The 12,995-nt window shown below is 44.5% G+C and overlaps 1 non-coding gene across 1 annotated transcript; it reads right to left on the bottom strand.

Moving 5' to 3' along the window:
* Positions 1-3,653: 3,653 nt before the first annotated feature.
* trnat-cgu (transfer RNA threonine (anticodon CGU)) lies at positions 3,654-3,725 on the bottom strand. Its single transcript has one exon. It is a non-coding gene; the product is annotated as a tRNA-Thr (tRNA).
* Positions 3,726-12,995: the final 9,270 nt, after the last annotated feature.

A 12,995-nucleotide genomic window follows, 5' to 3' on the forward strand; every position in this document is an offset into this window, starting at 1 on the left:
TAATTTCAAGTCATATAATGTTCTGGCTGCTGGTTTCATGTTGTGCATCAGGTCGGTTCTGCTTTTTGCTTCAATAACAGATGTCATCTCTGCTGAGTAGGTGGGGAAGAGACAGTTGCCCACCTCCTTCTGGAATGTGTCTTTGCAAAGCAGGTGTGGAAAGAGATGCAGTGGTTTTTGTCGAGGTTGATCCCAAGCAGCTCTGTAACACAGGAGTCTGTGCTCTACGGGCTGTTCCCAGGGATGCACACCGAGATAAACATCAACTGCTGCTGGAGGACCATCAATTTGGTGATAGGCACTCTTTGGTCTGCCCTAAACATGCTGGTCTTCCAGCGCAAAAAGTTGTCCACGACCGAGTGTTGCACACTGGCACATTCCAAGGTCCAGGACTACGTGCTGAGGGACACACTAAAGCTTGGGGTAGCCACTGCAAAGGCTCAATGGGGAAAGACCACTGTATAAGGTCCCCCCGCCATAGTGAACTGGGCAGCTGGACTCATTGGAAACCCCTCGTGCTGTATACACCAGATATGGGTTTGCTGTAAAATGTCCATGTCAGGTAAAATGGAGTGGAAGGGTTGTGAGGCAACTCACTCCTGTATTGAAGAAAACTGATTTCCTTTGCACTTTTTGGAATGTCAACTTGGTGCTGTTTTGAACTGTTGTATAATGCATTTTTTACAGATTTATATGAATAAAGCATATTTTAGGAATAAAAACCTGGGGATTCATATGCATAGTTCTTTGAAGGTGGCAGGACACATTGAGAAAGTAGTTAGCAAAGCATATGGGATCTTGGGCTTCATAAATAGAGGTACTGAGTACAAAAGTAGGGAAGTTATGCTGAACCTGTATAAATTTCTAGTTGGGCCACAACCAGAGAATTGCATCCAGTTCTAGTCAACACACTTTTGGAGGGATGTGAGTGTCCTTGAGAGGGTGGAGGAGATTTAACAGAATGGTTCCAGACATGAGGGATTTTAGCTGTAAGGTTAGGTTGGAGAAGCTGGGGTTGTTCTCCTTGCAGCAAAGGAGATTGAGGGGAGATTTGATAGACATGTACAAGATTATAATAAATATGACAGGTTTAGATAACTTCCAGGGCGATGGGGATAGAGCGGGGGAATGGGACTGAATGGATTGATTTACATGGGCTTGATGGGCAAAATGACTTCCTGTACTGCAGTGACTCCAGGACTCAATGACTCTCTCTCCTTCTCTCTCTCTCTCTCATGTCTATCGCTTTACCTCTCTCTGCCTCTCTCTCTCTATCTGTCTTTAGCTGGTCCTCTAACTTTCTATCGCACTCTCTCTCTCTCTCTTTTTTCACACTCTCTCTCTCCATTACACACATATTTGTCAATCACATGTCAAAGAAGGAAGCGTAATGAAGGAATGTCTGCGCCCTTGAAAATGTTTCCAGCAGAACAGTTAAATGTTTAAAGTTTCTGTTGGGAGTTTGACCTGAGATGGTGAGACACAAGGATGTGAGGTTATTAAAGTCTTCACCAAATGTAATAGGGAATAATTTTCTTCACTGGTGAACCCAAAGGAACAAATATGGCACAAGAATGAGAAAAGTCAGAGGATTGAGAAACATCCAATGGTTCTTCACATATACAAGTCAGCAGACCCACAGAAAAACAGTCGGTTGAGAGTTCAGATCCAGTGATAGACTTGACAAATGTCGAGCTCGTGCTTTATTCTTTATAAACCCAACATCTGTCCACTTGGCTATTGCACCTCGTCTCGATGTATCTGATAATACTGATACTATTTGTATTCCACAGTTGCTTTGAAATCACAGGCAATATAAATGGATTGGGAATGTCAATGGTCAGGAACCATTAATGGATTGGGAAAGTCAATGGACTGGAAAATATCAGTGGATTGGGAAATTCTATAGACTGAGTTATATCAATGGATTGGGACAGTTCAGTACATTGTGAAACATCAATGGATTAGGAAACAGGAATTAAAGGGACAGATGGAGTTCAACCTGGAAAAGTGTGAAGTGATTCATTTTGGAAGGTCGAATTTGAATGCAGAATACAGGCTTAAAGACAGGATGCTTGGTGGTGTGGAGGAATAGAGGGATCTTGGGGTCCATGTCCATGTCCATAGATCGCTCAAAGTTGCCACCCAAGTTGATAGGGTTGTTAAGAAGGCGTATGGTGTGTTGGCTTTCATTAACAGGGGGATTGAGTTTAAGAGCCGCGAGGTTATGCTGCAGCTCTATCAAGCCCTGGTTAGACCACACTTGGAATATTGTGTTCAGTTCTGGTCGCCTCATTATAGGAAGGATGTGGAAGCTTTAGAGAGGGTGCAGAGGAGATTTATCAGGATGCTGCCTGGACTGGAGGGTATGTTTTACGAAGAAAGGTTGAGGGTGCTAGGGCTTTTCTCATTGGAACGAAGAAGGATGAGAGGTGACTTGATAGAGGGGTACAAGATGATAAGAGGCATAGATAGAGTGGATAGCCAGAGACATGTTCCCAGGGCAGAAAGGGCTATCACCAGGGGGAATAATTTTAAGGTGATGGAGGAAGGTTTCGCAGAGATGTCAGAGGTAGGCTCTTTACACAGAGAGTGGTGGGTGCGTGGAATGCACTGCCAGCGGTGGTAGTAGAAGCAGATACATTAGGGACATTTAAGCGACTCTTGGATAGGTACATGGATGATAGTAGAATGAAGGGTATGTAGGTAGTTTGATCTTAGAGTAGGTTAAAGGTTCGGCACAACATCATGGGCCGATGGGCCTGGACTGTGCTGTACTGTTCTATGTTCTATGTTCCAGATGAAAGGATTGCATTAATTAATGGACTAGAAGGTGGAGAGGCAGGAGAAAATGATGCCATTTTAGGGGGCCGGGGGTTAGTAGAAACAGACCAGGGCTATTTTACTCTCTATCTCATTCCTTTCTTCTATCTGGCTCATTATCACATCCTCTCTCTCTCAGAGCGGTGGGAATCACTGGAACCCACACTTGTTGCTCAGGTTGTTTGGTTCCGGGAAAATACAAGGTCCACATCAGATTGACAGGAAAGATAAATGTGATTCAGAGCCAATCATATTCCTTTTGGTGATGTGTGCTCAGCCTTGTTATATCAGCAAAGGCAGCAGGAAATGCAAATCCTGAAGAGTTTTGATCGAGTGAAGAAGGAGAAAGTGTTGCCAGTGACAGAAGGGTCAGTAACCAGAGGAAACACATTTAAAGTAATTGACAAAAGAATTAGAGTGGTGATGAGGAGATTGTTTTTTCAGCAGTGTGTTGCTCTGGTCTGGAATGCAATCCTGAAAGGTCAGTGGAAGCAGATTCAATGTTAACTCTGAATGGAATTGGATACATACCTGACATGGAAAATATAACAGGACAATGGGGGAAAGGACAGGAGTGTGGGATGTGGGATTAATAGAATAGCTCTGTTAAATATCAAGCAAATGCACAGTAATAAGGTTCAGTGCTTGGACCTCAGTTATTTTCACTCTATCAATGGCAGAGAAGGCTCGAGGGACCATGTGGCTGCTCCTCATGTTCTTCCCAGTGTCCAGGATAAAGTGTAACATCACACTGATTTCCAGATGGCCAAAACAAATGCAACGGACATCTTTTCTGGAAACATCACATTTAAAGTGAGAAACTAATCAAAAGGCACGGACGGGGATTAAACCCGTGATCTTCAATTTACGAGACTGACGCCTTACCACTTGGCCACCATGCCTTTTGTTAATGGACACCTGAGGTTCCAGAGGAGGATTTGTGATTCTTTTTCAATTTGGTTGAAACAGCATCGAGAAACATGCACAGAAATAAAGAGAGATTGTGGAATGGGAAACAGATCAGCCTCATTTACATCATCAGCATCATGAAATCTTCATTCAGACGTTCCATTCTCATCCTCAGCTTTTCTCACATCTGTACAATAATATAAGAGTGGACATTGGGTTGTTACTGGGCAGATTATATAAATAGACTATGTGCATCATCACAGGAAGTGATGTGAAAGAATCTGTGCGGCACCTCATGGAGAGTTGCAGATGAAACCTTCAATGCAAGATGTGCAGAGTAAACTCAGGTTATTTTAACCGTCAGATTCTTATAAATTGTGTACTAAGCCTTGACAGATATCAGAATATTATATGGGGGCCACAGTAAACCAAAGCAATGATGGAGAAATCTTTGCCTGTACCTTTGAAAAGGTCACTGGACTGAACCAAGCCGAGGAGTGGCCGAGGTGGTTCCAGAGGTTTGCAAGGTATCGTACTGCATCGGGTCTCCTGCAGAAGCCAGACATGGAGCAGGTCAGTACACTATTGTCTGCCATGGAGGGAGTGTGTAGGCTACCTGTGAAGAAGTTATTAAGGCACTCAAGACCTATTTTAATTGAGGAAAAAAATGTCATCGTGGAGCCAAAGTTAAAACGCTGCATTTGCTGACAATGCAACCACCAGGTGACGCTTACTAGCACATGCGCAAATGCAGCCTCTTCCACTGAAACGTCACTGTCTGTGACTATCAGGCAGCTGCCAGGATTAAAGATGGAGCTACTCAATTTATCACAGAAAACAACTTAGACCCAAAAATCCCCTCAAAGGTTGCCATCGCCGCCTCCGTCCCACCCCCAAAAGTCCCCCGCTACCTCTTGCGCATTCGCCAGTAAGATAGTACCAAGTCATCTTAATTCACCTAAAGTGAATTACTTTCGGAGCAGTGACTGTCATTTCATAAGCAAATACGGCACATATCTACACAATGGACATGTTTTGGTTGATACTCGGAGAACGTTGCGCTGTTTGAAGTCTCATCAGAAGGACAGCACCTCTGACAGTGCTGCACACCCTCTGTAATTCAGTGAGGTTTCATAGAGTCAGAGAGTTATACAGCACAGAAACAGGCCCTTCGGCCATCGTGTCCGTGCCAGCCATCAAGTACCTGTCTATTCTAATCCCATTTTCCAGCACGTGGCCGTAGCCTTGTATTCTGTGGCGTTTTGAGTGCTCATCTAGATACTTCTTAAATGTTGTGAGGGTTCCTGCCTCTACCACTCCTTCAGGCAATGTGTTCCAGATTCCAACCACCCTCGAGGTGAAACATTTTTTCCTCAAATCCCCTCTAAACAGTGCCATCCCATTCTCCGGACGATCATTCCCCGCTTCCCCCCATCCCACTCTCTGACTGCTCACTCCCCGCTTCCCCCACCACCACCCCCATCCTGCTCTCTGGCCGCTCACACTCCAGGCCATGGGCTCTGCCGCTTCCCCCCTCTTGGCCACTTGCTCCAACATTGCCCCATCTCCCCTCGAGACTCGCCTTGTTTTATCGGGTGGTGCGGTGAAGAATGATCGAATGTTGGAGCGAGAGGCCGAGAGGAGGGAAGCAGCATGGCTTAGAGCTAGTGTCTGGAGGGACGTGGGGGGGAAGCGGGGCGTGAGTGGACGGAGAGAGGGCAGTGCGGGGGTGGGGGGGTAGCAAGCGGCCGGAGGGCGGGGGAGCAGGGTAGCGAGGAGCGGGCAGCGAGCGGCCTGGAGTGAGTGACTGAGAGGGGGTAGAGAGTTTTCCTGCGCATGCGCCACTTCGTCCTGGAAGACGTAGGCTGAGCATGCGCAGCATCTCAGATCGCAGGAGACTGTTTGTGCATGTGCGCAGCTTGGAGCGCTCTGATGACGTCGGCTGGGCGCTGCATTGTCAGGAATCACTTTGAATTTAATAAGCGTACAAAACAGAAAGGGGAGAGTATTCATTCATTTATCAATGACTTGTACAAACTCACGGAGGTTTGTGAATACAGCAACTTAAGAGAAGAGCTGAATGGAGACAGGATTGTGTTCGGGGTATTAGACAACACCCTTTCAGATCATCTACAGTCCAGGGCTGATCACACATTAACGAAAGAGTTTCAATTGAGCAGACAAACAGAGGTTAGAAAGTTTAACCAATCCGTTGTTCGAGGGGACAGGGAGAGGCAGATCTCCAGAGTTGCAGACTCAATTGAATTTGTTCAGAAAACAAAAGGAAAAATTAGTTGTAAAAGACAAGAAAGACGGGAAGAGCATCTAGTGGTAGCTGCAACCAATGGCAGTCGGTGTGGCTGAGAGAGACACAAGTGGGAAAACTGCCTCGCCAAAGAAGCTGAGTGTTTTTCCTGCAGAAAGATGGGACACTTTCAGTCAGTGTGTGGCAGTAAAATACCAGCGCTGAATATAGTTAAAGGGAAATCTCCAGAGAGCAAAAACATTAATGAAGTACAGGATATCCAAAGTGTGGAAATACATTTTTTAGGTGAAATCCAGGAAATAAAGTGAGAGTTGCTGGACGACAGAAATTCTGAAATATTTTAAGATAGATGTCGATAGATTCTTGATCAACAAGGGGGTGAAAGGTTATCGGGGGCAGGTGGGAATGTGGAGTTGAGGTTACAATCAGATCAGCCATGATCTTATTGAATGGTGGAGCAGACTCGAGGGGGCGAGTGGTCTACTCCTGCTCCTAATTGGTATGTTTGTATGTAAGAAAACATGTTCTAGATACAATGAGAACTATCATTTGTTTGGAATTGGATTTGAAACCCCCTTTTATCAAAAGGTGATAGAGCTTTAATTTTTCTACAATTAACAGACAAATCCTTGTGGAGTTGAGATTGACAGAAATAATGGGCTGGATTCTATAGAGCCCTCAACGTCGAGATCTGTGGTGGGGGTGGGGTGGGAGCCGCCTGAAGATGGCCCCGGATGAGGCCCGCCATGGACCTCAACGTCGGCAGGGCCTGGCTCGATATTGCCTGCGACGGCGAGGCGTTGTGGGGGGACCCCCACCGCTCGACAACGGGACCACAAACCTGCATTAATTATTATCCCATCACTTCCTGATATCCAGTTGCGATCTTCAGCCCGTTGACCGGCACTGCCCTGCCTTCGGAGCCCCATCCGGGGAAAAGAGGTGCAACACTGGTGGGTAGGGGGGAGAAGGTAAGTTTCTCAGTGTGGGGGAGGGGGGACGGAGTCAAATTAATGTCATGGGTGTAGGGGATGGTGGGAAGGGTTATAGTTTACAGTTTGTGCAGTTTTGGGCGGAAATTCAGATGGTAAAGGTAGGTTTTGGGAGGGAAGGGCAAATAATTAATTTAACTGTTATTGGGGGGATGGGAGAGAGGCAAAAGCAATGTATTTATTTCATTTCATTTAATCTTCCATTAAATATTTTCCAGTAGGACTAACAGCCCTTTAAAAATGGCTGACACTCCAGTACAGTACTAAGGCAGTGCTGCACTATCAGAAATGCTGTTTTTCAGGTGAAACAGAAAACTGAGGATCCCTCTGCCCTCTCAGGTGGATGTTAAAGGTACCATGGCACTATTTCAGAGAATAGAAGGAGAATTATTTCTGGGGTGCTAGTCATTGTTTAACCCTGAATCAACATCACTTAAAAACAGATTATCTCGTTTTTATCACATTGTTGTTTCTGGGAGCTTGCTGTGCGCACATTGGCCACCATGTTTCCTACATGACTGCAGTGACTACACTTGGAAAGTCCTTCATTGGCTGTAAAAGGCTTTGCAACGTCCTGTGGTCGTGAAATGCAAGTCTTGCTTTTTCCATTGTTATCAGTGTCATTGTGATCAAAAGATCGGATGCGTGAACACAAAGTTTAAATCAATTTTGATTAAAATAATGTAAAAGCATCTATATTCTTGCACTGTACTTAATAATCTCCATCTTCCTATCCTTACAGAGTGCAATGTCATCGACCCTGAAATTGATTCCACAATCTCATGGAATCACAGAGTCAGAGAAAGTTTAAGGCACAGAAAGAGGCCACTTGGCCCATCGTGTCTGTTCCACAAACAATTTCAGCCGAGTTCTGATGAAAGGTCACAGACCAGAAACGTTAACTCTGTTTCTCTCTCCACAGATGCTGCCAGACCTGCTGAGTATTTCCAGCATTTTCTGTTTTTATTTCAGATTTCCAGTATCTGCAGTATTTTGCTTCTGTGTTAATTTGAAAGTTAAAACTGAACCACCTGTTTACAATTCACACTGGGGTCTCCCATGAAATGATTCTGTATAATATTGATATAATGAATACAGATTCCGACACAGAGCTTCCTGTGGGGAATTGGGGATATGAAAACCAGCAGACTCTGCAGGGATTTCCACTGGGAGCACAAATTCACAAAATCTACCTTTTATATATCGATTCATTTTGATTGTCCTTCTGGAAAATTATTTTGCAACAATTTAAACATCAACCCACAGCTCCATGACTGGGTCAATTATGAGGTCATCCTCTGACAGGTCATGTGACAGCTGGAGCCACAAGACATCAGAACCAGATTTGTGACTGGATTAAAACCCGGAATCCTGTCCCAATGGCTTTTCAAATAAAGCTGTTGCTGTTTGAAAACACAGCAGTTAAACTTTCTGCCTGACCATGAGGGGAGCTAGGGAGAAATTTACAAAACTCAATCCTTCAACAAAATAGTTCAAAAATCATTCATATCGAAATCATGTGAGGATTCATATGCAGTAGAGAAACAAGCAGAATACAGAAAGTACAGAGGAGAGCTGAAAAAGGAAATGAGATCAGCAAGAGAACGTATGAGAAAAGATTAGCAGGTCACATAACTGGGAACACTGAAGTCTTTTACCAACATATGGACAGTCAGTGAAAGGGGGGATCAATTAGGAGATCCTGTGGAGACAGAGGGTGTGGCTGAGGCACTAATTAAGTATCACAAAATAAGCGGATGCTGCAAATGTCACAGTAAAGGAGGAGGAAGTGAAGAAATTGGACAGGATGAAAATAGATAAAGAGGAGACAATTACAAGGTTGGCAGCTCTCACAGTAGAAAAGTCACCCAGTTTGAATGGGCTGCATCCTGGGTTGCTGAGGGAAGTAAGGGTGGAAATATCAGAGACTCGAACCACAATCTTTCAATCCTCCTTAAATATGGGAATGTTGCCAGAGGACTGGAGGATGCAGGTAAGCTTGGGTAGTTCGATCTTAGTTTAACTTGACCATTTTTATAATGTATCCATTGTAATAACTAACAAGGTCAAGAAAGCCATTTTATAATTAACACATGACCAAAGGAGCCATTTTGTGTTCAGTGCCAATGTGCCGTGAAGAGGACACTATTTGTGCTTAAACATTAGCACAACACGGGAAGAAACGGTTACCGATTATAAGCTCTCACTCAATTGGTGCAGAGTATGAGCACCAGGGGTTACTTCTGACAGTTGAAGAGATCATCGCATCTCATTGGATAGCTACCACCCACTCCAAGCTGGGTAGCCCCCAATCAGTTAGGTGCTGTCCTGCCACAACCTGCTTGCTTCAATGGGTGCTTGGAGCTTAGAGAGTCATCTCTCAACAGGCGGATCGATAATCAATGCACCAAGAAAAACAAGCTCAACAAAGAAGACACCAGTCCTTCGCATCGCAAGCTGGAATGTGAGGACCATGTGTCCTGGCCTTACTGACAACCTTCTGCAGGTTGATGAGACACACAAGACAGCTTTGATGGACAAAGAACTCACAAGGCTCAATGTGGACATTGCTGTGCTGCAAGAAACTAGACTCGTCCAAAGTGGATCCCTCAAAGAGAAACACTACACCTTCTTCTGGCAGGGGAAATCCCAAGAGGCAACTCGTGAGCATGGAGTGGTTTTCACAGTAAAAAACACGCCACTTGAGATGAGTGAACCAGCCACAGTAGGCTCAGAGAGACTTCTTACTCTTCACTTGTCAACAAGCGTGGGCCCAGTTAATCTCATGTGCATCTATGTCCCGACACTCACCTCCACCCCAGATGTCAAGGATCAATTCTATGTGACACTTGATACTGCCATCAGTAGAATTCCCAGCACTGAGGGAATGTACCTTCTAGGAGACTTCAACACAAGCTTGGGTACTGACTACACAGCTTTGCCAATGTGCATAGAGCACCAGGGGATTGGCAAGATGAATGAAAATGGACAGAGGTTACTGGAGCTATGCTGTCACCATGGATTCTGTGTGATGAACAGCTACTTCCAGGACAAGCTGTGCCACAGGGTGTCCTGGAGACATCTGAGATCACGCCACTGGCACCAGCTAGACCTTATCATCACCAGACATACCACCCTCAGCAGTGTCCTCATCACTCACAGCTATCACAGCGCTGACTGTGACACTGACCACTCCCTGGTGTGTAACAAGGTCAGGCTTCAGCCAAGGAAGCTTCATCCATCCAAGAAGAACGTCGTCCTCAGATCAACACTTGACGAACCACTGATCCAGAAAGGACCCAGGAGTTCCTCAACATCCTCGATCAGGCTCTTTCAGACAACAATGCTCAAGGTCTCAGTGCGGTGTCAAAGTGGAATCATCTGTTAACAAGCAGATGGAAAGGTGAGTGGAGCATTACCTTAAACTCTACATAACGGAGAATATTGTCATTGAAGTGGCTCTCAGTGCCATTCCAGACTTCCCTGTCATGGAGGAGCTGGACAGTGACCCCACCATAGTGGAGCTCAACAAAGCCATTGACCATCTTGCCAGTGGTAAAGCCCCGGCAAATGATGGTATTCCACCTGGAATCATCAAGAGTGGAAAAGCGGTTCTACTGCAGCATCTCCATGAACTTCTGTGTCTCTGTTGGAAGGAAAGATCTGCACCTCAAAACATGCGTGATGCAAACATTGTCACCTTGTACAACAATAAGGGGGAATCGCAGTGACTGCAGCAATTAGCGAGGCATCTCCTTGCTAAGTATTGTGGGGAAGGTCTTTGCTCGCATTGCTCTGACCAGATTGCAGACCCTGGCATCACACATCTATCCTGAGTCTCAGTGCAGCTTCAGAGCTGGTAGATCGACAGTCGACATGATTGTCTCACTTCGGCAGTTACAGGAGAAGTACTGTGAACAGTACAGACCACTCTACATTGTCTTTACATATGAACATACGAATTAGGAGCAGGAGTGGGCCACTCGTCCCTTCAAGACTGCTTCACCATTCAATAAGCTCATGGCTGAACTGATTACTCCACATTTCCATCTACCTCCGATAACCTTTCACCCCCTTGCAGATAAAGAATCTATCCATCTCTCCCTTAAAAATATTCAAAGACTCTGCTTCCACCGCCTTTTGAGGAAGAAAATTCCAAATACTCACGACCCTCTGAGGGGGAAAATTGCTCCTCATCTCTGTCTTAAATGGGTGACCCCTTATTTTTAAACAGTGACCCCTAGCTCTAGATTCTCCCACAAGGGGAAACATCCTTTCCACATCCACCCTGTCAAAACCCCTCAGGATCTTGTATGTTTCAATCATGTCGCCTCTTTCTCTTCTAAACTCTAGTGGATACGAACCTCGCCTGTCCAATCATTCCTCGTAAGACAGCCCACCCATTCCATGTATTAGTCTAGTAAACCTTCTCTGTACTACCTCCAATGCATTTACATCCTTCCATAAATAAGGAGACCAGTACTGCACTCAGTGTTGCAGAAGAGGTCTCACCAATGCCCTGTATAGCTGAAGCATAACCTCCCTACTATTGTATTCAATTCTCCTGGCGATAAATGATAACATTCTATTAGCTTTCCTAATTACGTGCTGTACCTGCAGACTAACCTTTTGCGATTCGTGCACTAGGACACCCAGATCCCCTGCATCTCAGATCTCTGCAATCTCTCACCATTTAGATAATATGCTTTTTTATTCTTCCTGCCAAAGTGGACAATTTCCCACTTTCCCACATTATACTCCATTTGCCAGGTCTTTGCCCAGTCACTTAACCTATCTATATCCCTTTGTAGCCCCCTTATGTCCTCTTCACAACCTACTTTCCTACCTATCTTTGTCATCAGCAAATTTAGCAACCATACTTTTGGTCCCTTCATCAAAGTCATTTCGAGAATTGTAGAAGGTTGAGGCCCCAGCACAGATCCCTGTGGACCACTCGTTACTTCTTGCCAACCAGAAAATGACCCATTTATGCTGACTCTCTGTTTCCTGTCAGCTAGCCAATCCTCTATCCATGCCAATATGTTACCCCTGACACCATGAGCTTTTATTTTCTGCAATAACCTTTGATATGTCACCTTATCCTTCTGGAAATCGAAGTAAAATACATCCACCGGTTCCCCTTTATCCACAGCACATGTAACCCCCTCAAAGAACTCCAATAAATTGGTTAAACATGATTTCCCTTTCACAAAACCATGTTGACTCTGCCTGATCAGCTTTATTTTTTCTAAATGCCCTGCTATAACATCTTCAGTAATCGCTCCTAACATTTTCCCTGAGACAGATGTTAAGCTAACTGGCCTGTCGTTTCCTGTTTTCTGTCTCCCTCCCTTTTTGAATAAATGAATTACATTCGCTACTTTCCAATCTAACAGAACCTTCCCGAAGCGAGGGAATTTTGGAAAATTAAAACCAGCGCATCAACTATCTCACTAGCCACTTCAGGACCTGGCGACTTGTCAGCCCGCAGCTCCAACAATTTGTTCAGTACCACTTCACTGGTGATTGTAATTTTCTTGAGTTCCTCCATCCCTTCCATTTCCTGACTTACAGCTAATACTGGGATGTTATTTGGATCCTCAATAGTGAAGACCAATCCAAAGTATCTGTTCAATTCATCTGCCATCTCTTAATTATCCATTATTAATTCCCCAGACACACTTTCCATAGGACCAACACTCACTTTGTTAACTCTTTTCTTTTTAAAATATCTATCGAAACTCTTACTAGTTGTCTTTATATTTCTCGCTAGCTTTCTCTCATACTCTAATTTTACCTTCCTTATCAATCTTTTAGTCATTCTTTGCTGTTTTTTTTATATTCTGTCCAATCTTCTGACCTGCCTCCCATCCTTGCACAATTATAGGCTTTTTCTTTAAGTTTGATAGTATCTTTAACTGTTTTCCTGAACCATGGATGGTGAGTCCCACCTTTGGAATTTTTCTTTCTCGTTGAAATATATCTATTCTGTGTATTCTGAAATT

This window comes from Heterodontus francisci, unplaced genomic scaffold, assembly GCF_036365525.1.
Source record: "Heterodontus francisci isolate sHetFra1 unplaced genomic scaffold, sHetFra1.hap1 HAP1_SCAFFOLD_61, whole genome shotgun sequence".
Taxonomy (NCBI): domain Eukaryota; kingdom Metazoa; phylum Chordata; class Chondrichthyes; order Heterodontiformes; family Heterodontidae; genus Heterodontus; species Heterodontus francisci.